Source organism: Oncorhynchus mykiss, chromosome 14 (assembly GCF_057628025.1).
Source record: "Oncorhynchus mykiss isolate SJ-2025 chromosome 14, ASM5762802v1, whole genome shotgun sequence".
NCBI classification, from domain to species: Eukaryota; Metazoa; Chordata; class Actinopteri; order Salmoniformes; family Salmonidae; genus Oncorhynchus; species Oncorhynchus mykiss.
In genome coordinates, this window is record NC_143035.1 from 9324521 (window position 1) to 9349286 (window position 24766).

The following is a 24766-nucleotide window of genomic DNA, read 5'->3' on the forward strand; positions in this document are numbered from 1 at the left end:
ATTAGAATTCCTTTCAACAAATACAGTTATTATCATGCAGTGATGGCAACTCACAGGGGATGAATATTTTAAAATGAATGCTGTGTTAATGGGCTGATTTAAAGAGACCCTTGTCACCACATAGTCTCCATGGGTGTCTGGAACTATCCTGCATCTATTTTGTTTGGCTCTTGTTTTGAATGGTTGAAAACATTGCCTGAATGCATAAGATCCTTTATACAGTATCCTAATTAGACTATATCACAGGACACGGATACTCCAAATGCAGTAGCCTTTCATGGCTGTTTGTGGATATGGATTTTCAACATATTACATAGTTTATAGAATTTTGTTGATGCACCAAGGAGGATTTGAATAGCCGAGAGGACCACCTTAAGCAGGTCTCTGATGTCAACGTCAATGAGAGGAGACTCCAGTTTTACAGCGCTACTCTGACCGGAGTATGGTTTGCCGTTTGAAATGTTCATCTTCGCACCAGTCTCTCTGCACTTTTCGTCTTTCCCCCTGTTGATGGGTATTTCAGTCTGCAATACAAGTCTATTAGGCTGTTGCATGGCACTTTGAGAGACGACCTGTGCCAAATCTCTTGACAAGAAAAAGGTAAGAGTCAATGCATCCTAAGTATGAATTTATGTAATGTGTTTAATTAGACCATGAACGCAAGTAATGTGTTTCGCATTATAATACCTTTGTCACTGACATAATACCACATATTCGCTCCTTGTGCTGTGTATTTTGGTGGAAAACCAATCAATGTTTTAATGGGGCGTAATGCTGTAATGACCGATGTTTGGCGATGATGTCCCGGTTAGATGAGCTGCCAGGCTTTTAGTAACAGACAGAATAAAAACGCTACAATATATTCGATATATTGGTATATTGTAGGCTACAATGTTGCATAGATTGAAATAATATTAAATACACTTACCGTGCTTTCTGTTCGGCATGGTTCTACGTGAGATAATGCGAAAGGTTTTATGTACGCAACTAAAGATTTTGGCAACCGGCGCAGCGGACGACTCATCCAGAAGCCAAAATGTGTGAACACTGTACCAATGCATGCAAAGATCAGTCTTGTCATGTCATGTCATTCGGAATTGCAGAGTTGCATGGCATGTTGTATTTTCGTTATTTGTAGTCTAAATTGAGTATGAATTCTTACTTGGGTATCGGGATATTAGCTTCCCGATGCTGAGTGATACAGGTTGAGCTTGATATACATCATTTGGTTCAAGATACAGGTAAAGAAGTCTGTCTTACTGTAGTGTGAAGAAACATAAGTTGACAGTGACTCCGGGGAAATTACTTGAAAGGGAAAATCTAGGATTGTCTCAGTTTGTATTCAAACGATTTTTACCCCACTTTAGATGACAGTACTTAATAAATAGGAATTTGAAGGTTCTTATGAAGCTGCATTGTGAATAATTATTTGATATTCCTTACTGCCCCACAGCTTGCCGTGCTTATGGCAGTGCAGTTCAGTCAGTGAGATGAACATATACAAGTGTCTTTGAGCTCCATGTGCTGCTTTCGAAATAACAGAATAATGCCCATAAATAAACATTATATATCCTTCCTGGGAGGGAATGGTTGTGAATAGAGTGTGTGACCAACAGAAGACAACTGGTTTTCTGATGCTATAGTTCATTTATCTGCAATTAGTGTAGCAAAGACTTTCATGTTGGCTGAAGGGGCTCAGTATCCATGTGAAACATGTTAAAGGGTTTAGAATCTTGTTTCATTGTCATTCCCTCTCACTTACATGCTATACATTTTCTCCACACTCTTATGGTATCTGTGTTTAGATTGATCTCTACAGGAAATCTCCAAATTGTCCTGATCATTCCTCCAATGGCTCCTATTTGTCTTTATAAAACACAAACTGTCAGCCCTATCGATGGTGATAGTGCATTCATGTGTAGATTATTGTGCGTTTGGACACGTGTAAGAGTGTGTGTAATCTTTAAATCAACCCCAATGCACAGTGCTCCTAAGGTATGCCTGCTTTCCTTTCCTAAACATGTATTTTTGTATTGCAATATTTATATGGTGGTGTAGTAGTAGACACAGCCTGAGCCAACGAGTGTCTGAGGCGCCAGCTTTTATTTTCCCCTCTTTTAATTCAGGAGAGTGTTCTGAAAATGTCAGTTCCCCTTAGTCTTTCCAGGGTCTTCAGGAACTCTAGCCCGAGCGTTAAGAACGAGCAATCTACCAACTGTTACTCTCTGACATTATATATTCTTGCTTGATGTCTCTGTTCTACCTGAGTCGAATACTCTAGTGCTTCCGTGAAAAAAATAATTTCCCCAATCATTTTCCTCTGTCATTTTCTCCTTCCTGTCCAAATGCCTTTTATAGGCTACAGCAGTCTTGATTAAGAAGTGTCTAATGGAGTCAAGAGGTCAAAGTGTCTTTGTGATGTAATTACGCATGACACCAGCCTCGACCTATTGAAGTCACGCTGCTACTCTCCTATAGGTTGGCTGTGATTTACCAGTAATTATTTTTTGTGGCTCTGGCTCAGCATGTAGCCTACACATAGTAATGTACAGAAAACCCTATAGTGCCTGGGGACTGGATATAAAGGCACAGTCTTCAGTCATCACAATCCCTCTATCAAACAGAAGGGCCACACCAGACAGCCATACCAACTGCTCCCATCCCAGTGTTAAGTGAGTCTCACAGAAGAATCACAGATTGTAGGGGATGGTTTACATTGACCCCCCCCCCACACACTTTTTGTTTTTACACTGCTACTTGCTGTTTAGTCACTTTACCCCTACCTACATATACAGATTATCTCGACAAACCTGTACCCCCGCACATTCACTCGTTGCCGGGCCCCCTGAATACAGCGTCGTTATTGTTATGTAATTCTACTGTTACTTTTTATTTGTATTTAATGTAGTAAGTATTTTCTCAACTCTATTTCTTGAACTGCACTGTTGGTTAAATTAAGGGCTTGTAAGTAAGCAATCTGCGATAACCTGTTTTATTCGGCACGTGACAAATAAAATGTGATTTGATTTGGTGCTGTTGTAGCTCGGAGCACGCTCCCTTGTCCTCCAGACATGGTGTATGCACTCAAGCTGTACAGAGAAGCCCAATCAGCCATCACCCATTGGCCCTTCTTCATCATCCTCACCCCAGCCTGAAGGAGATGAAATGAAGGGATAGAGGGGGATGGAAAAGTAATTTGCTAACTCTATAAATCCAACCCACCTTGGGTACCTAACCCTGACCATGGTGACTGGGAGCTATTATTTTGAATCTGGTAACCGATGCTCTCCTATTAACATTGAATGGCCTGGCGTCTGCCGGTTGTCTCCGGCGACACCTTTATGCCTGTTATTTACTTCCTGGCACTGCAGGCCTTGCTCTCTGAGCCGCTGACAGAGCCAAGCTCAGTGTGTGGTGGCTACCGCTCCTACTTATTATGGAGGAACAGGGTGTTTGTAGGTGGGTGGTGTGTGTGATTTTTATATTTCCTGGTGTGACGGAGAGGGGGGGGGGGGGGGGGGGGGAGTTGTCACAGACGTTGTGAGCCATGCTCCAAAAAAGGTCATACGTTCTGTCTAGCTTGTCGGGCTGCTGTGCTCTGCTGTGCTGTTTAAGCTTCACACAGCAAGGTGATGTGTTTCTTAATCCTGTCATCCAGAGCAATATTGATGCACATGCCTTTGGTTTCCTTCCTTTCGTCTCTACCATGGCGTAAATACACAGAGGGGGGTGAACATATGTCTTACCTTCCTGGATAAACGTTTCTCTTTCATTCTGCTTTAAAAATAACCCAAATAAATAAGTCCCAATTACTTCATAAGCGTTGAGTAAAGGTTCAAATAAATGCATGATTATTTAGGCCTTCATCGGTTATTAATAATTTATTATATCTCCAATCCATTTTTGGCCTTGGGCCTTGTAATTTCCACTACAGAGATTGTATAAATTAGTTGTTAATCAGCAAAAACGGGAATGCTTAAACTAATCTAATGCTGCATTTTTTTGCCGCCGGTTTATAGAAGTGCATCTGACGCGAATCTATATGTAAAGAAGGGCTGTATAATGAATCCTCTTGTTTTTGGTATTCAGTGTGGAGTCCCAAGACCTATTGTCATTAACATTAGTGTAGACTACGGCTAGCCTGGTTAAAGTTTAAAACAAGTGAGTGCAGTCTGGTTTTACCAGGCTAGGCTACTGCAGTGGCCCCATTGTAATTTGTCTTAATAGCTCCAGTTCTGCGTCTAGCAACATCTATTCAGGCCCTAATGGTCTCTCTCTGCGTTTGTTTCCCGGGACCTATTAGTTGGCAAAACTCTGCTGAATATTTAAAGCCTTGTGACTGTTTCTATCAGCTTTGTTTAATCTGCGACTAGCAGTCTTTCTTGTGTCAGGGCAGTCAGTACTAGTGTCTGCGTTGGTCACTTTACATCTTGTAATGTGCTAATGTGGTCTAATTAAAGCAGCCGCGTTGTGAACTGCCTTTTCAATGTGGCTCGTCTTGTCTGACGGTTAGCGGCGTGACCTGAAGTTGGGTTTGGTCCGCTGCTCTGTTCTGCTCTCCCCCTCTCTCTCTTGCATTATTATGTAGAGGCTCGCCTCTCTCCTCTCTGCTTCTTAATATACATGGAGCATTCTATTGGTAATATGCAGATGGTAGGCTATGCACCGAGTCAAAGAGATGTGTCAACATCTGAATATGCATGGTCTTTGTAACCGATGTGAAATGGCTAGCTAGTTAGCGGTGGTGTGCACTAATAGCGTTTCGATCGGTGACGTCACTCACTCTGAGACCTTGAAGTAGTGGTTCCCCTTGCTCTGCAAGGGCCGCGGCTTTTGTGGAGCGATGGGTAACGATGCTTTGTGGGTGACTGTTGTTGATGTGTGCATAGGGTCCCTGGTTCGAGCCCGGGTAGGGGCGAGGGGACGGACTAAAGTTATACTGTTACATCTTCACACGGGGGCAATTTTGTTGCATGATTTGTTTTCATGAGGGAAACTGAGGCCTACATGCACTGTTTTGAACATTTGCGATCGGAAGGTGGGAGGGGACGGATTTGGATAATTGCATTGAGTCCTAGAGTTTCATTTCATTTTAGAGACTGATGGAGTGTTTATGGCAATGTGAAATTTGTGCTTTTCCACATACAAGGTGATGAACTCATCAGAAATCTGAAATAACTCAGGATTTGAAGGTGAAACACTGAGTGTGCTGGTTTGTGTCTCTCTCTGTGTGTTTTGAGAGAGAGCGAGAGCCATAGGAAACCATCTCTGGCATGTCTTCAAAGGAGCTACTGTCTCTCCAGAAATTGATAAAGCAGTTTCATCCATTGTTCTCTGGCAGATGGTACAGTAGGCTATGTAATGCTCTCCCAATCTACGCGCATGATTGGCAAAATCTGCCTATGGAAATGATTTAATCTGATTGAAATCTTCAAGATTTTAATTGGTGGAGTTGGTCAATTTCGTCGCCACAGTCTTTGTATGAGCCTAGATCTGAATCCTGATGAGTAGAGTTAGGACCGGAAGTTCTATTGTTGAGGAAGGGATAAGTGTGTGGGATTCCCAGGATACGTCAGCCTTTCATTTGCTCAGTGAATCGGTTCCCGAATTGAACCTCACCATTCAAAGACGGCAGATAATGAAGTGAGAATGAAAGGCTCACCATCCCTTGAAGATGGCAGTTGAAAAAGCCTGCTTTTGAAGGCCTCTTCAGAGAGAGCGTATGAAAGGTATATCCCAAAAAAGAGCATTATGACTACATTAGCTCCTAGCAGACAGACTACAGACTCCTTAGTAGTTACTGAAGGAGCCATGGCTTGAGTCTCAAGGGACCGATCCTGTGTGCTGAATGATAATGTTTAACCTCCCTAAAGAGAGGGAATGCGCCAGTGTCCCACTCTCCCACTCTCCCACTGCAAGTTTGAAATAGATACTGTGTGAGTTTTCCATCTGAATAATTTTTGTTTTAATCAGTGGCAATTTTAGCATGTAAATCTTGTTGGGGCAAACAAAAAACAAAAAATGTGTAGATGCATGCCAGCAAAGCCACTACACAACACAACACTAAACGATACATTAATTGCACTATAACGGTGACAAACGGTGCCTACAAACTGTAAGGGCCTACATCAATCTGTCCCAACAGCAGAGCTTTCTTTTCATCACCATGGAGTGAATCTTTACCACTGCTACACCTGGATATCAGTGGAGCCTTGTCTGGCAGAGAAACAGTTAATTCAGCCTCATTTACTGCCTTAAAAAAACATAGCTGATATGGCTGACTTGCTTAAACAAATGTGGTTTCTGCTGACAATTGAGATGTACAAACTATGGCATAAGTGGACGACAGGCGGATAAGAGGCAATCAGTAATTTCGATTAAGACATTAATGAGCGAGCTAGGTTGGACGCAGTCAATATAACTATTTGTTCAGCACTTTTGAAATGTATTGCGAAAAAATTCAGAATATGGGCCAGAATTACAGAATTCTCCCTGTACACCCTGTCAGAACCATAGGATAAATAAAGGGGGCATATAAGCAGACAATGAAAGCTCTTACAATATTCAATGATTACATTTCTCTAAAACATGCTATAGGCTACATGTGCACCACCAAGTCAGAACAGTAGGCTAAATTATGAGGGGAAAAGGGACCAAATTATTAGGGTGAGGCACATGGGCTACTAACAGCTTACATCACAACAAACACTTAGTATTACTTTCTTAGCTACAGTAGACATATCTCCCTGGCATATTACATAATTTATGCAGCAACATACAAGACGTTTGTGGACTCACCTTGTTGTGCTGTTCTCACTTGAACAGGACGGTGGCGCGGTGGTCCTGCTTGTAGGCTCTAGAAGAGGCCCAATATCCCGACTTGGAATTCCGAGTTGGATGACTGTTCAAAATTATTTTCCATATTTTCCCAGTCAGAGCTAGTTTTATCATAGTTTCCAGATGTTTTGAACACTGCAGAAGTCATGCTGGATTGACAGCATGGCCAATGTATTCAAACCTTTCTGGCCCATGGTGTTACTCCCTTTTTCGTGATATCCAATTGGCAGTTAAGATCTTGTCTCATCGCTGAAACTCCCCTACGGACTCGGCAAAGGTTGAGAGCCAAGCCGCACTGCTTCTTGACACACTGGGTCAATTGTGCGCCACCTCATGGGTCTCCCTGGCACAGCCGGCTGTGACACAGCCTGGGATCGAACCCGGGGCTGCAGCACTCATTGTTGAATATGCGATTTTTAACTTGTAGTGTAATGTTTATGTCCAATGGCCGATGAGCACTGATACATTTTATCTATAATTTCTCTTCATACAGTATGACAAGGATTGAAAAGGATTTTCCAGTAGATTGCCTACTTGATGCTTGATGATGACTCCTTGTCTAGCTTGCTAGCTAAGATTTTGAAAGTATGATGTTGACATGATCAGTCTAACCAAAGCTATGGTGGATATAATGTGATTTGAAATCAGTTTCTCTGTGGCCAATGACCTTGAGCCTTCTTGGATGGGCATTTCTAATGTAAATCTATGGCAGCTCCCAAGGGGCTTGAATTTTCCAGCTCTACCTGTAGATTTTGCGGTGACGTAGTTTCCCCATGAGTGACAGAACACTGAGCCAGTCACGGCGCAACTAGAGAACATTACGAACCCCCTTTTCGCTGGCTGCCCCACAATCACAGAAACCACTGAGCTAGTGTCACGTGTGCTCCCTTTCCGGCCTCTAGGTCACCAGGCTGCTCGTTATGGCACACACCTGTCACCATCGTTACGCGCACCTGCGCGTCATCAGACTCACCTGGACTCTATCACCTCCCTGATTAACTTCCCTATATATGTCACTCCCTTTGGTTCCTTCCCCAGGAGTTGTTTGCGTTTCTTGTTTTGTATTTACTTGTGTTTATTTATTAAAGCACTCACTCCCTGAACTTTCTTCTTGACTCTCAGTGCCCTTGTTACAGCTAGGCTGAAACACCTGCAATTTTGGAGCTAATATGCAAAATCGGCAACCTCCCCAATAAATAAAATTATTTCTAGATTGTTTTAGCTAAACAGGTGGAGTGTTAATATGGCTGTTCTGTGGCTCTGCCTGACTGCCTGTGTGCCGGAGACCGGGCCGGTTGGTCGATACAACAGCCCCAGATCCCAGGAAGAGATTGTTTTTCAAGCCTGGGCGTCCTACATCCACATGCCCTAATGGCAGCCTCCCTAGCCTCTCCGGCTGTATGATTTATCAAAGGGAAAAGGTCAGTCTGGCAGGCTGTAATTAAATCTGTCTGCTTTTATTTGGTGCTGCATGGGAGCGCTTTCTCCATTAGTGGCATATCTCATTACATGGTTTGTCTCGGGGACAGCGGCGCAGGAAAGGGGCAGCTTTCATTTAAATCATGATGCTCTCTTATCAGGTGCAGGGTGGGGGGTTGTTGTAACTCACATAGCAGGGGAGATGTGATATGCCTGACTGCTGGGTAGTGTGTCTAGGGCAGGCAGACTAGGTCTAGGTCAGTTCCTGTGGACCAATGAGGGCCTGCTGTGTAGTTAGTGTGTGTATAGGGCTTGTTGAGTGCACTTGCTGCTGCTGCTCGTGACAGAACAGCCTAATTGCCATAGCATGTAAAGTTAAATAGAAGTGTCTTCTTATTATATATTTAGTAAGGCCTTTCTGGAGATACTTGAATCAAGCACATTTGCATAAATGTAAATCAAACACATTTACATGGAGTTAAACCCAGCAAATCTAGGATTATACTCGCATATCTTATCGTTAGATTTGGATTAGTTTTCTTATGATTAAGATGTAGGTCATTTGTTACATTTCAAACTTGGCAGAGTGCCCAGGGCAATACTAAAATAATCGAACATTTGCACTCATATTTACAAGTTTAATAGAGCAAGATTCTAGTACCCAGGCATGTGTCATAGTAGTTTTTCTCTAAATTACTTTGTCGGCATAGATGCACTTTTACAGCGTTTACTTCCTCATCTACCTCCTACCTCATTTACCTACTTCCTCAACTACCTCCTCATCAATTTAGCTTGCGTGAGAGAGGGCTGCCTTCTTAGTTATTGTTCCTATGGAAACAGTGAAGTGAGAGAGTTCAAGCTGATCTTTATTCAGGCCTTTCCAATAAAGTTTTACACTGGCAGATTGCACTCTTGATGTTAAACCCTCCTTTTTTGTAGGGCTCTGACCTTCTGTGCTTCTGCCAACCGTTTCAGTTTGGGTCTTTCGACCGGAATTAGGGACCGCAGGCCTGGGAGAAATGTGCTGGAGCAAATCCCAACAATTCAGCTGGACGATTATTGCAATGGCCTGACCTTTGCGAGATCGTCACAATCACTTTGACCTTTGAGAAAGGAAGCGGATGCTAGGCCTCGGCTCCCAACAAAATCAATCTCCGTAAAACACAGAACAAATCCTTTTTCCCTGTCACAGAGTTTCACACCTATAAACCCGACGTGAGTGACATTGGGGATGTGATCCGCCTAATGGGTTGTCTGTGTTGTGTGCAGCAAAGCTCCCTCCTGAGAGGGGCTAATATGGAACAATCTGCCTAATTCTACTTGGTGCTGTGGCTGTGGCTGGCTGCCTCAGTAGCAGGCAGCCATGTAGATGTACAGTATGTGAGGGAATGCTAATCATGCCTGGTCTTTATTTTTAGAGCCCATCTCCTCCGAGTGCTCTCTCGCTCTCTCTATCTGTCTCAGTGTGGAGGCAGTGAGTCATGTTTAAACCAATGAATATGAACTTGACAAAGCCCACAGTGGTAGGAAGCTCTCCATCCTCATTGTGCTAGGGATTCTGGGTGTATTTGTATTAAAACAACCATTATCTCTTCATCAAAATAGACATTGTCTCTGGCAAACGTCAATTATGAGTATTTGTGGCAGTATAGCAGTTTATTTTGTATTGGTGTACTGCAGGATGATATTTACTGGTATCCAGCCGTTTTATATATCATAGCGAAATTGTCAGAGGGAAACAAATCTATAGCTGACCTCTCCATCCACCTACTCAGCCATCAATAAACATAACCGTGTTAGTTTGTCTCTAAGAAGAATATGTTTTTAATTGTTTGTGATGCATCCATGTAAAAGCAAAAGCAAAGGGGGGGCAGGGGGTGTGGCAATGGGCACGTTAAAGGGGGCGTGGGGGGCGTGGCAATGGGCATAAAAACCTAATCTTTTTTTAAGCATAAAAACCTAATCAATACTACTAAATTAATTGTTTTGCCGATTTTCAATTCTGCCTGACGGGTCTATCTTTTAATTTGATGATGATTAGTTCTCAAAGATTATATATATTTATTTTAAACATTTTTTTTATTTTTTACAGTGTTTGGACTTTCAATGGCAGACAAATCCCTGCAACTGAAGGTGTTCTTTAGGAATACACTTAAAAGTGAAGGTTTTTGAACATCCTTAATGACATCCAACAATTGTGTTCATCTGACAGATACGACTCTATAAAAACTGTAACCAATATGAGTATGTTTCTAAAATGTACTGTGGTGAATATTTAGGATATGCTCTGTCTAAGCATAACACCCACAAGGACTCCTTTCAATCAGATTGTTTATGATTCATTTATTAATCCCCATCCGGTGGGCTGCCTGCTTATCGTTATTAATGGTATTTACAAGCAGTTGTTGGGGAGGAACTACTAATTGAGTGCTTATCTCTAGGGAATTCCAAACACATGGAACTGTCCTCCAGCAACAACAGTGTCTAACATAGCCAACGTGAATTAGCTTCGTTAACCTAGGCCGTTATTGTAAATAAGAATTTGTTCTTAACTGACTTGTCTAGTTAAATAAAAGTTAAATAAAAATAAAATAAATAAAAATAAACTTTTGGTTGAATAACACACAGAGAATGCCTTGCATTTATGGGTCAACAAACCATGCCTTGTTAAAATTTTGTTCATCTTAGATCTCCTATGGAGTGGGAAAAGCTTCAAACAGCTCTGGTATCCTTAGATCTCGTCTGTTGCCTTAATGGAAATAACTTCCTCTAACAATAGCCCAAACTTGGTATTGATCTGTGGCCTCAATCACGTCTGTTTAATCAGTAGAGGACCAGAGAGCTGAACTGAAATTGATGGCCCAGACGCAGGTAGGGAGAACGGTGACCTCAATAGCACCTGAGTGTTTATCTAACTCTGTCATGGCTGCCAGTATCTGAATGCCTTGTTGTTATTCCCTTCTCCTCTACTCTGATCACGTCTGCCATAGCTAGTAGCCTTAACATCAAAACTCACAAATTCAGACTAGCAGCCCTTATCCATTGCCTTGCATACACTAGTACAGAACAGAGATATAGCAGGACTTGTTTCACACTACCACTCTATTGTGGTCCAGATATATTAATTATAGAAGTGAGTTGTGTGTACTACACGTTTGACTGAGGTTATTATTAGTGTGTATGTGTGCTTGCGCGCATTTGTGTGTCTGAGAAAAAATATTTAACAGTGTGAGTCAGGTTTGGCTGAGGTTATAGTGTAGCCATACAATATGTGTGGGTGACGCCCACTCTAGCATGAGAAAGCTCATCTGCATCACACCGGACCCTTAGGCTGTCCAGGTGGAGACTCCAGTGCTTTGGGTGCGGAGGGACAGGAGAGATGAGGAGTAACGGCAGCAGTGGCTGAATGGGGATGCTGGAGCGGTTTGAGACTATGGGGATGCTGGAGCGGTTTGAGACTATGGGGACGCTGGAGTGGTTTGAGACTATGGGGATGCTGGAGCGGTTTGAGACTATGGGGATGCTGGAGCGGTTTGAGACTATGGGGATGCTGGAGCGGTTTGAGACTATGGGGATGCTGGAGCGGTTTGAGACTATGGGGACGCTGGAGTGGTTTGAGACTATGGGGATGCTGGAGCGGTTTGAGACTATGGGACTGCAGAAAGGACTAGAGACAGTGGTGGGGTCACAAATGAACACACACACACACACACCCCTCCAGAACCTCATAGACAGAGTGAGGGCATGGAGGCTGGGAGCATCAGTGTTCAGTGGTGGAAAAAGTACCACATTGTCATACTTGAGTAAAAGTAAAGATACCGTAATAGAAAATGACTCAAGTAATTGTTAAAGTCACCCAGTAAAATACTACTTGAGTAAAAGTCTTAAATAATTGTATTTTAAATATACTTAAGTAACAAATGTAGTTGCTAAAATATACTTCAGAATCAAAAGTATAAGTATAAATAATTTCAAATTCCTTAAATTTACTGATAGCTAGGGACACACTCCAAGGCTCAGACATAATTTACAAACAAAGCATTTGTGTTTAGTGAGTCCGCCAGATCAGAGGCAGTAGGAATTACCAGGGGTGTTCTCTTGATACGTGTGTGAATTGGACCAGTTTCCTGTCCTGCTAAGCATTCAAAATGTTTAAAAAAATGTAAGTATTTTGGGTGTCAGGGAAAATTTACAGAGTGTAGTGAAGTATATAGTGAAGTAAAAGTAAAAGTTGTCAAAGTTGTAAATAGTAAAGTACAGATTCCCCAAAAAACGACTTTGAGTAGTACTTTAAAGTAATTTTACTTAAGTACTTTACACCACTGTCATTATTATGGATTTGATGAGACCAGAGGGCTCTCCCAAGGCTGGGTTACCACTGGCTTTTCTTGTCTCACACAGAAAGCATAACAGTGCATTCGAAAAGTATTCAGACCTATTGACTTTATCCACATTTTGTTACGTTACAGACGTAATCTAAAATGGATTATATTTTTTGCCCCCTTCATCAATCTACACACAACACCCCATAATGAGAAAGCAAAAACTGGTTTATAGGGACTGTTTGCAAATGTGTTAAAAATAAAAACTGAAATACCTTATTTACATAAGTATTCAGACCCTTGCTATGAGACTCGAAATTGAGCTCAGGTGGATCCTGATATGTTTCTTCAACTTGATTGGAGTCCACCTGTGGTAAATTCAATTGATTGGACATGATTTGGAAAGGCACACACCTGTCTATATAAGGTCCCACAATTGACAGTGCAGGTCAGAGCAGAAACCAAAACATGAGGTCGAAGGAATTGTCCGTAGAGCTCCGAGACAGGATTGTGTCGAGGCACAGATCTGGGGAAGGGTAACAAAACATTTCTGCAGCATTGAAGGTCCCCAAGAACACATTATTATTTTTTTAAATTTATTTTTATTTTTTTGAATTTTTACCCCTTTTTCTCCCCAATTTCATGGTATCCAATTGTTGTAGTAGCTACTATCTTGTCTCATCGATACAACTCCCGTACGGGCTCGGGAGAGACGAAGGTTGAAAGTCATGCGTCCTCCGATACACAACCCAACCAGCCGCACTGCTTCCTAACATAGCGCGCATCCAGCGCACATGGCAACCTTGGATGACACAAGGACATCCCTACCGACCAAGCCCTCCCTAACCCGGACGACGCTAGGCCAATTGTGCGTCGCCCCACGGACCTCCCGGGTAGCGGCCGGTTACGACAGAGCCTGGGCGCGAACCCAGGGACTCTGATGGCACAGCTGGCGCTGCAGTACAGCACCCTTAACCACTGCACCACCCGGGAGGCCAAGAACACATTCTTAACACATTCACATTATTCATCATTCTTAAATGGAAGAAGGTTGGAACCCCCAAGACTCTTCCTAGAACTGGCCATCTGGTCAAACTGAGCAATTGGGGGAGAAGGGCCTTTGTCAGGGAGGTGACCAAAAACCCAGTGGTCACTCTGACAGAGCTCCAGAGCTCCTTTGAGTAGATGGAAGTACCTTCCAGAAAGACAACCATCTCCGCAGCATTCCACCAATTAGGCCTTTATGGTAGGGTGGCCAGACGGAAGCCAGTCCTCAGTAAAAGGTACATGTCAGCCCGCTTGAAGTTTGCCAAAAGGCCCCTAAAAGCCCCTAAAGGAGAACCAAGATTATCTGGTCTGATGAAACCAAGATTGAACTCTTTGGCCTGAATGCCAAGCGTCACATCTGGAGGAAACCTGGCACCATCCCTATGGTGAAGCGTGGTGACAGCATCATGCTGTGGGGATGTTTTTCAGAGGCAGGGACTGGGAGACTAGTCAGGATGGAGAGAAAGATTAAGGGAGCAGAGTACAGAGAGATCCTTATGAAAACCTGCTCCAGAGTGCTCAGGACCTCAGACTGGGCCGAAGCTTCACCTTCCAACAGTACAACGACCCTGAGCACACAGCCAAGACAATGCAGGAGTGGCTTTGGGACAAGTCTCTGAATGTCTATGAGTGGCCCAGCCAAAGCCCGGACTTGAACTCGATCGAACATATCTGGAGAGACCTGAAAACAGCTGTGCAGCGATGCTTCCCATCCAACCCGGAAGAGCTTGAGAGTATCTGCAGAGAAGAATGAGAGAAACTCCCCAAATATAGGTGAGCCAAGCTTCAAAGATTAATACCAGAGGAGACTCAAGGCTATAATCGCTGCCAAAGGTGCTTCAACAAATTACTGAGTAAAGGGTCTGAATACATGTAAATGTGACACTTCAGTTTATTTTTTATTTTTATAAATGTGCAGAAATGTCTACAAACCTGTTTTTGCATTGTCATTATGGGGTATTGTGTGTAGATTGATTACGGGGACAAGTCACCTGGCAGACAAACCAGAAAGTCACGATTCGAAACCAAAGTTTGCGCTGGTTTTAGTGAATCTTTGTATGTAGTTACCTGAGAGCCGTCAAGTTGATAGTGAGTCTGCATGTGTCCTGGTGGATTACAATACCAAACCCAATACTCATGTACACCTTTGAAATGTCAGCCAAGATATTGAAATGTCAGCCATTTCCTCAGCCCAGATTACAACAGCCAATCTCATAGCGGGCCTGCTTTTAACCCCCCCCCCCCCCCCCCCCCCCCACCCCACCTTCCTTGCCTATGAGTATGGCCACATGCCTGCTCATCCAGTGGAACATGCTCTCCCCATTTGAATTGTGGCCTTCCCTTGGTATGCAGTGATGTCCCATTGCTGTCCTGCTTGTGGAGCCACAACACAGAGGGGTTTCAGGAAGAAAATAAGAGTGTTAACAGTGGAGGTGTAATTTCCCTGTGACTGTTTCCACAGAAGTGCCGTTGTGTGTGCGTGTTGCGACTGCCACGATTTCAATGGGCCGACAGCAGGAGGTGTAGTTGGGCGCTCGCCTCTGGTCAGAAGTGGAATAGGCTGACTCCGAGGGGGTTGCAGATGATCGCCGTATGGGCTCTGGCGTGATTTGGAAAGGTCCCTTTGGTGACAGAAAAGAGTCAGCTTTGTGTGTCAAAATGAAAAGCGAGTAAGCTGTTCACCCCCCCCCCCCCCACCCCCCCCACCCCCCACAACAAGTCGTGCGTGCCCCACTGTCCTTGGCGCGCGGGGCTTTAGAAGTTTAGTGTCCTGCAGGGTCAGGGAATAGGTGCATTCAGTCAGAGAGAGGGCTGTTGTGTTGACCGGTCTCTCGAGGGAATGAGGCCTTTCATGTCAGCCATGCCAGTGCAGCCTTCCCTGGCTTGTCTGTTCTGTGGGCTGATAGTTGAAAGGGGAGAAAATAATGACATTAAATGTATATTTCTGGGCCAGTCTTGACAGCAAAGAAGAGAATCACCATAAGTAATCTGTTAGAAGGTAGAACATTGCCCACACATGACAGATTATTAACAATCAACACAAATACACACACACACACACACACACGCACACAAAACCCCTCCCGCCCCACACACAATGTGGCCCACTAATAAGATGCGTCGTCAGGCTCACATTAACATGCCCCACTCCCTGTTGTTAGCCTGCATAGCACCCAGATTGAGTGAGAAAAAGCTCTGGTGTTGTCTCCTGAAATGCACAGGTATACAGCTTTCCTTCACAGGAACACAGAACAGCTTCAAGCAAAGGCTAGTCAGTAGGCCCAGCGTCAACGGCTTTGTTAGCATGCCTTTTATTAGCAACCATCTCCAAGGTCATTACATTTGCAAGGCTTCCTTAATGCTATTTCTCTTTTCGTCAATTTAACACGCAGAGTGAAAAAGGCAATTGTTTCAACCCAAGGCCTCTTTAGGATTTATGAATATTAGATCGACTGGAAGATCTTGGAAGTGCGGGCGCCACGGCGGTATAAACCTTTGAATTCTTTGCTTCACTTACAAGCAAATAAGGTGTTCTGAAGGCACCAGTGGCGCGTCGTTATAGTGATGTTTGTAATGGTCTTTGTTATTTTACTTTGCAAGCAACACGCTGTGAATTTGAATAGAGCCCCGGATGCATTGGGAGGTCGTGCTTAGACTAAGACAGCTGTGTACTCACACACACTGAGAACCCATGGCTTATCCCAGCATTATATAAAACCAATGCATACACTTGGCATGATACAAAGACCAGCCTAGCTAAAAATCTGTGACCTCGATACCACACAGACTGTCAGTGACTGCAGGGATCATCTTTGCTATTGATTGGGAAAGCATGAATAAAGAAAAGTACAAAATAAAGAATTGGATTTGTGAAATGATCTTTAATATTTAAAATCCCCCCACATTTCAGCTTTAGGTTGCCTGTACCAGATATAAAACCGAATTTGCTACTGTAAATTAAGGGTTGCATTGTTGTTTTGTATATGCAGTGGGTGGTTATTGTTGACATGGGTGTGGTTTGGGGTTACCATTGGTATGGCGATGGATACCAAGGAATGAGGTCTTCTGATGTTGTTGCCCAGGCCAAAGTAATTAACTAAGGTGGGATGCACTCCATTCAGCCAGAGAGAAAAGAGACTTAACGACGGTGATACAGTAAGGGCCATCACATTGGCATTGATTTCTGTTGGCATGTCCTCTGAAAGCCATATAAAGGAGTCAGCTCAAGATGGCACCTATGGCAGCAGCTCAGCTAGAGGTGTTGAGAGAGATGCGGAGAGGGAGGGAGGTGGGGAGGGTGGAGAGAGAAGTGAGGAGGGTGGGAGGGAGAGGAGGGAGGTGGGGAGGGCGCAGAGAGAGGTGAGGAGGGAGGGAAGTGGGTAGAGGGAGGTGGAGAGGAAATTAAAGAGAGAGGAGAGGGAGGTAGGGGAAGTACAGTGCATTCGGAAAGTATTCAGACCCCTTGACATTTTCCACATTTTGTTATGTTACAGCCTTATCCTAAAATGGTTTAAATACAAATATTTCTTAATCAATCTACATACAATACCCCATAATGATGAATTGAAAACAGGTTTTTTGAAATGTTTGCATATTTATGCAAAATAAAAAACAGATACCTATTTACATAACTATTCAGACCCTTTGTTTGTTTGAAATTTAGCTCAGGTGCTTCCTGTTTCCATTGATTATCCTTGAGATGTTTCTACAACTTGATTGGCGTTCATCTATGGTAATTGATTGGACATGATTTGGAAAGGCACACACCTGTCTATATAGGGTCCCACAGTTGACAGTGCAAGTCAGAGCAAAAACTAAGCCATGAGATCGAAAGAATTGTCCGTAGAGCTCCGAGACAGGACTGTGTTGAGGTGCATATCTGGGGAAGGGTACCAAAACATTTCTGCAGCATTGAAGGTCCCCAAGAACACAGTGGCCCCCATCATTCTTAAATGGAAGAAGTTTGGAACTACCAAGACTCTTCCTAGAGCTGTCCGCCCGGCCAAACTGAGCAATCGGGGGAGAAGGGCCTTGGTCAGGGAGGTGACCAAGAACCCAGTGGTCACTCTGACAGAGCTCCAGAGTTCCTTTGAGTAGATGAAGAGGGAGGTGGAGAGGGAGGTAGAGAGGTGGAGAGGGAGATGGTGAGGGGTGGTGGAGAGGGAAGAGGGAGGCGGAGAGGGAGGTAGGGACATGGAGAGGGAGGTAGGGAGGTGGAGAGGGAAGAGGGAGGGGGAGAGGGCGGTAGGGAGAGGGAGTTAGGGAGGTGGAGAGGGAGATGGGGAGGTGGTGAGGGGTGGTGGAGAGGGAAGAGGGAGGCGGAGAGGGAGGTAGGGATGTGGAGAGGGAGGTAGGGACGTGGAGAGGGAGGTAGGGACGTGGAGAGGGAGGTAGGGACGTGGAGAGGGAGGTAGGGACGTGGAGAGGGAGGTAGGGATGTGGAGAGGGAGGTAGGGATGTGGAGAGGGAGGTAGGGAGGTGGAGAGGGAGGTAGGGAAGTGGAGAGGGATGTAGGGAGTTGTCGAGAGGGAAGTGTTAAGGCGTCCACATGCTTCCCAGCCAAAACCGTTTCTGCATATATTATGAAGACATTTTGTGACGTTTTTTTCGGCTGTTCGGGCACACTACATTTTTTCTCGAGGCAAGCCGAAATCGGTGATTGGTCAACAGTAGAGATTCTTCAATAAAATGTTGGTTGTCATTCAACGAGAGACGACTCGTTTTCATGTACATTTTTCCATTGAGTAGTAATGAACCAAACATCTTAGATGTAAAAATGCGCCAAAATTAATGACAGATGTATTGAGTTATTTTAGATGAATTCTGACTATTTTGAGGAAGTGTATACTGGTTACGGCGGCTCAAAATGGACAAACAGTACTATTGCCGCGTTTTTCTCATTTTTCAAAGAAATTTGTTTTAAGGGATTATGCAAGGACACTCGTTGGGTTTGCCCAGCCGAGTTTGGCTTGGCGCCAGCCGAACTGAAGGATGCTGACGTCTTTAGTCATGTGCCTTTATTCAGGTGCGTACTGCTCATGATGATGATAAAGGTGGCCGTCTAAGCTCAGACCCTATTGGCCAGTGTCTGATTGAAAATAGTGTGTGTGTGTATGTCTGCATTTGTGCAGACATTGTGGTAGAGACCGATGGAAAGTGTGTGTGTGCAGGTGAGGGCAGTGAAAACAGTTAGCGAGGGAGAGCGTGGGTGTGTGTGTGCAACATTGAAGGATTGCCTGGCACAGGCTCTATCCTGATGGTCATCTCTATAGCAACTCTCTTGACAAGGACTCAGGGACACCGCATCAAACCCAAATGTAATTGCATTTTGGAATTGAGGAGGGGAGGGGGAAAAATGTGGGTGTATTAAATGGAACTAAATGTTCTAATTACATCATATGGTTTTAAATACAATGGGAGGAATTTAATTAGAGGAGACGCGTCCTGCACGCTGCCATCCAGGGGGAATGCTCTCTGTACATGAAAGCAATTTGTTCCTGCTATGCCTTCATTTCTCACCCCTGGAACTGCCCTGATAGCGCAATGAAATTAACATTTGGAATAAATGTTGGTCGAATTTAATAAGGACCGCCACACTCCCTCTCTCTTTCATCCTCTCTCCCTCTTTCTCTTTTTCTCTCTCTCTCTCTTTCATCCCGTCTCCCTCTCGTTCGTCCCATTACTCTGCCTCTTTCTCTCTTTCTCCCTCTTTCGGTCTTTCTCTCCTTTCTCTCCCTCTCTCTGTGTTTCTCCCTCTCTCTCTCTAGGTTGTGGCTGAGGCAAGGGCTTGTGGTGCAGCCACACGCCACAGATTAGTTTGTTCTTCACAGCGTGGAAATGACAAGGCATTTTTGTCATTTTTCCGCCCGAGGTCAAGGCGAGTTTACAGCTCACTTTTCACGAGCGTGCTGAAAAGGCTGACATTTCACGGATATGTGAATGAGGAGTAGTGTTCTAGGGAGCTGGCTAGTGGGCCTCAGCCTCTCTACTGCTCATTGCTATGATCTTTAGTCCGAGAAAAGCTGGCTGGCTTACGGCTCTCACTGTATGATTGTACAGAGCCACAGCTTTAAAGTCAAGTAGTGAATTGTTCGCCTTGCAACGGAATCCAGGGGTCTGACCTATGCAGGGAAGAGGATCAGCATCTACCCAGAACTGAGTGCTGAACTGCTAAAACAGAGGGAGACCTACAACGAGGTGAGATCCCCGCTACCCAAGCTAAACCTCATCCACCTGGCAAAACTCATCTTGACCTTCCTGAACAGAACAGAACATGCACGTTTTCCACTGCCAAGGTAGCACAAGACTTCTTTGAGAAGCACATCAAACCCAACACACAAGGGGACAAGCCAGCAGATGGTACCCCATGACATTATTCAGGTATGCTATCCATGCACAATCCTGCAGCCTAGCCTATGGGTATTAATTTTATTTTTAACTAGGCAAGTCAGTTAAGAACAAATTCTTATTTTCAATGACAGTCTAGGAACAGTGGGTTAACTGCTTTGTTCAGGGGTAGAACAACAGATTTTTACCTTGTCAGCTCGGGGATTCAATCTTGCAACCTTCCAGTTACTAGTCCAACGCTCTAACCACTAGGTTACCTGCCGCCAATATGATGCTGGCTTCAGCATAAGACAATGATGAGGACATCCCCTCATGTTTGGGCACCAGCAACAATATGACTATTATTGCTGAGCATTGACGTTGTTCTAATTATATTGCCTATGGTCAAGTACATTTACACAGTGATGACACAGCAATTAGTGAACAATGGACAATGTACGGTGGTGTCATACATGCTGGGACTACTTTCTTGTGTGGCTACAGCACATTGAAGACAAGTTGGCGGGGTTGTGGGAATTGGATGGGAGGTCAGGTGTGGAAGCCCACTTCTTTTTTGTTTTCTTTTCCTGTTTATACTGAATGTATTATTACTTAAACTCAATGTCTTTCTTACAGTTTTTTTGATTTGAGCTATAGCCTGCTCTAGAATTTGTGAGTGGAAAATTGAAATTAATTTACAGCCGGAGCCTACCTCCCTGGAAAGTGACACTTGGACTTAGTTCCACGGATATTGCTCGAAGGACAATGATTTTACTGTAAAATGAATTGTGAGTAGACTATGTGTTCTACTCTGTCTGAGTGTTCTACTCTAAGGGCTCTCTGTAGGAGCAAAACTTGTGCCAGGAGTTCATTTCAAAGTACAGTTAAATTCCAGTTCATTTTCAGGCATTATTGTTAATGAACCAACTAAAACAGCATAATGAACCCCGCATGAAACAGACTGTGACGCTAAAATTGTATCACATTATGTAAGAAAGGTTCCACAGTAAAAGACTATAAAACACTGCTCTGATTTTCTCTTGAGAAATCAGACCACAGCTACTATATTTTTGGTGAAGGCTGTCTATGAGTGTCTCCTTCTCTGTCTTTATCAGACATGTCTTGTATCTCTCTACCGCCCATTGAAGATCCCCCCATGAATTCCATATGCTTCACCTCCCTGAGTTTGTCCCTGTTTCATTAAGTACATAATGTTGTCTCTCAGTTTGTCAGTAGACTGCAACAAGATGGAAACAAAAAACAGAAGAAGAAAAGGATAAAGCAGGCTTGTTTTATTGACATTGAAGGATGTATCTAACAGAAATGTCCCACTGCTGGCTTGCCTCTGCAGCTAAGCAGGTTTGATCCTGGTTGGTACCTCACCGGGATGGAAAACCAGGCACTTCTGAAAGGGGTGTTGGATGGCCAGTAGGGGCACTCTTTCCTCTGGTCGAGGAAAATCCCAACGTGGCATTGCCCCATGGTAGACGCCCCCATACAATGTTAAGCATCTAGAAAAAGTGCTTTATAAATCCAATCAATGGACAAAAGATGAAAACCCATTAAAAACATTACTTGGAGAAAGCAAGCTGCTGTTGAAGAAAGTGGTATTGAGTTATTGGCCGCCACTGGCCGCCTCCCAGGCACATTTGTTATTGTTTTTGTTTTTAGGAAATTAGCATCTCGCATCGTGGTACAAATAAAATCCTGTACCTGCTCTTCTGTCGCACATGCAACGATGTGCAATGATGTCAGAAGGAGAAAAAGTGTTCATTGTTTGATGTAACGTCTTTGTTGTTGTTGTAATATCACAATCGGACGTGGCAGTTTCACCGCTACAGATTCCAGCTTTAACCCCAAGATGCTTAGTTATCATCTTCAATTTGTAACCATTCAATTGTTCCTCTGTCTTTTCCACCTTTCGTAATGCATTTTCACACATATAATCTCTTGAAAATTACACTTGGTTTTTCACAGCGATGCTGCTTCTAAGTGTTGTTGAAATTGAAGATGGGTGATTTTCCTTTGATGTTTTGAAGGCTTGTTTAGAGCAGTTTGGCCTCTCGGCTCACCCGCCTGTCTTTGCCCCGCTCATTCTGATTTCCTCCACTTCAACTCCATCAGGAAATGTATGAGCCTGGACGTTTCTATCAAATTAACACTGGTGGAGCCTCCGAGATTCTCACTGCTGGTTAATATTCTGCTGTCAGTTGTCATTGGCTATCCCAAGTCGTTATCCTATAAAAATCGATCTTAGATTAGATTAAAATGGCATCTCTAGGCTCTTTCACCCATCTCTACCTCAGTAAAACAGATTGGCCTCCATTCGTTTCCCGCAGGTTTCCCAGAAAATTCCTAATTAAAAGCTGCTGCACAAACGATAACTAAAACGCCGACTTGAATGTCCCTGCTTTCGTCCCTACTTTCCCTTTCCAGCTTTATAATGGACCACACGCCCAGGCTAATAAGCAATTTAATGCTCTGTGTGGAGTCTGCTGACAAAACAACTAGACACAGAAAAAGAACAGTGCAGCCCGAAGCTGTGAAAATGTAAGTTAATTTCTGACCTTGGTGGCCTAATGGCTCTAAATAGCGACTGAATGTCAGGTTAGTCCAGAGAAGGGCAGCCTCAGCCTGAGGTGGTAATGGGCAAAGCGCTAGCTCTGAACTTGTAAAAAAGGGACATGGGGAGACGCCTCGGATGGATTAAGAGGGATGGAGGCTGACTGCGGTGATCAAACGCATGTGGTCCGCCCGACACTGCCCGGCGCCCCATTCTCCTTCGCCGTGGGAGGCCGTGCGCCAATGCCCCCACTGTCCTCACGAAACTCCAACATAAACCCCTAAATGGTCAATAGTGTGGACAGAATTGAAAGTTGAGCTCAAGCTAGAGCCATTTGAAGAACTCGATTGTGGACATGCTGGGAAACTACAATGGCTTCCTAGCATAGGCCTGGGATTCAAACCCACATGTCTCCCCATACTCAGTTAATAACATGTAACATCATCAGCTGTGACTGTGCCAAATGGATTAGAGAAGTGAACAGAAGGACACCGGCAAAAAAAGAGAAATGGTCTCAGCACTTTTTTATTTCATTTTATTCGGCAGCAACATTGAATGAGCCAATTGATAGCAAGTTGACAAAACACCATGGTGGTCTGAGACGTGGTCAGGGGAGAGATATGACTTCTTTAAGCGCTCTGTAATTGAACGTTCTCTTCCAAAAACTCCCCAGACGGACCGCAGGGGGAAAAGGTATGGCCACCTCCAAATACATGTTTACTGCACGCTCCACTGGTTTGGAAGATGATGTGAGGAGCTGAGGTAAAATATGAGTGCTTCCAGGAGAGGTCCAGATGTAAAATCTTCATTAGGCAACGCAGTTTCCTCCGGAGATGAATAAAAGGCATTGAGCCGGAAGTGCTGACTTGATTTACAGGGACCTGATTCCATAATCCATTTCATTTTCCCTCACATAAATCTTTTAAAGCAGGCATGTCAGCCATGTCCTTTTATTTGTTAATAAATGACAAATGACTGTACGTACATACCCCAACCAGAAGCCATGGATTACAGGCAACATTTGCACTGAGCCAAAGGGTAGAGCTGCTGACTTAAAGGAGCGGGACTCTAACCCGGAAACTTATAAGAAAGCCGCTATGCCCTCGGACGAACCATTAAACAGGCAAAGCGTCAATGCAGGACTAAGATCGAATCGTACTACACTGGCTCAGACGCTCGTCTGATATGGCAGGGCTTGCAAACTATTACAGACTCCAAAGAGAAGCACAGCCGATAGCTGCCCAGTGACACAAGCCTACCAGACGAGCTAAATAACTTATATGCTCGCTTCGAGGCAAGTAACATTGAAACATGCATGAGAGCATCAGCTGTTCTGGACGACTGTGTGATCACGCTCTCTGCAGCCGATGTGAGTAAGACCTTTAAACAGGTCAACATTCACAAGGCCGCTGGGCCAGACGGATTACCAGGGCGTGTACTCCGAGCATGCGCTGACCAACTGGCAAGTATCTTCACTGACATTTTCAACCTCTCCCTGTCTGAGTCTGTAATACCAACATGTTTCAAGCAGACCATCATAGTCCCTGTGCCCAACAACACTAAGGTAACCTGCCTAAATGACTACAGACCCGTAGCACTCATGTCTTTAGTCATGAAGTGCTTTGAAGGCTGGTCATGGCTCACATCAACACCCTAGACCCACTCAATTTGCATACCGCCCAAACAGATCCACAGATGATGCAATCTCTGTTGCACTCCACACTGTCCTTTCCCACCTGGACAAAAGGAACAGCTCAGTGTTCAACACCATAGCGCCCTCAAAGCTCATCACTAAGCTAAGGACCCTGGGAGTAAACACCTCCCTCTGCAACTGGATCCTTGACTTCCTGATGGGCCGCCCCCAGGTGGTAAGGGTAGGTAACATCACATCCCCCACGCTGATCGTCAACACGGGGGCCCCTCAGGGGTGCGTGCTCAGTCCTCTCCTGTACTTCATGTTCACTCGTGACTGCATGGCCAGGCATGACTCCAACACTAAGTTTGCTGATGACACAACAGTGTTAGGCCTGATCACCAACAAGGGAGGAGGGCAGAGGCCTGACCGTGTGGTGCAAGCACAACAACCTCTCCCTCAATGCGATCAAGACAAAGGAGGTGATTGTGGACTACAGGAAAATGTGAACTGAGCACATGGTTAAGGGCTTGTAAGTAAGCATTTCACTGTAAGGTCTACCTACAATTGTTGTATTTGGTGCAGGTGACAAATACAATTAGATTTGATTTTGGATTT

At 44.2% G+C, this 24766-nt stretch overlaps 1 protein-coding gene across 1 annotated transcript in view; it reads left to right on the top strand.

Moving 5' to 3' along the window:
• The first annotated feature begins 22 nt into the window (after positions 1-22).
• Positions 23-24766, top strand: part of LOC110487725 (dystrophin-related protein 2) — a 230300-nt gene continuing 205556 nt past the window's right edge. Inside the window, exon 1 of the mRNA XM_036942883.2 lies at positions 23-600. The gene's annotated coding sequence lies outside the window, so the exon portion shown is untranslated. The remainder of the gene's footprint in view (positions 601-24766) is intronic.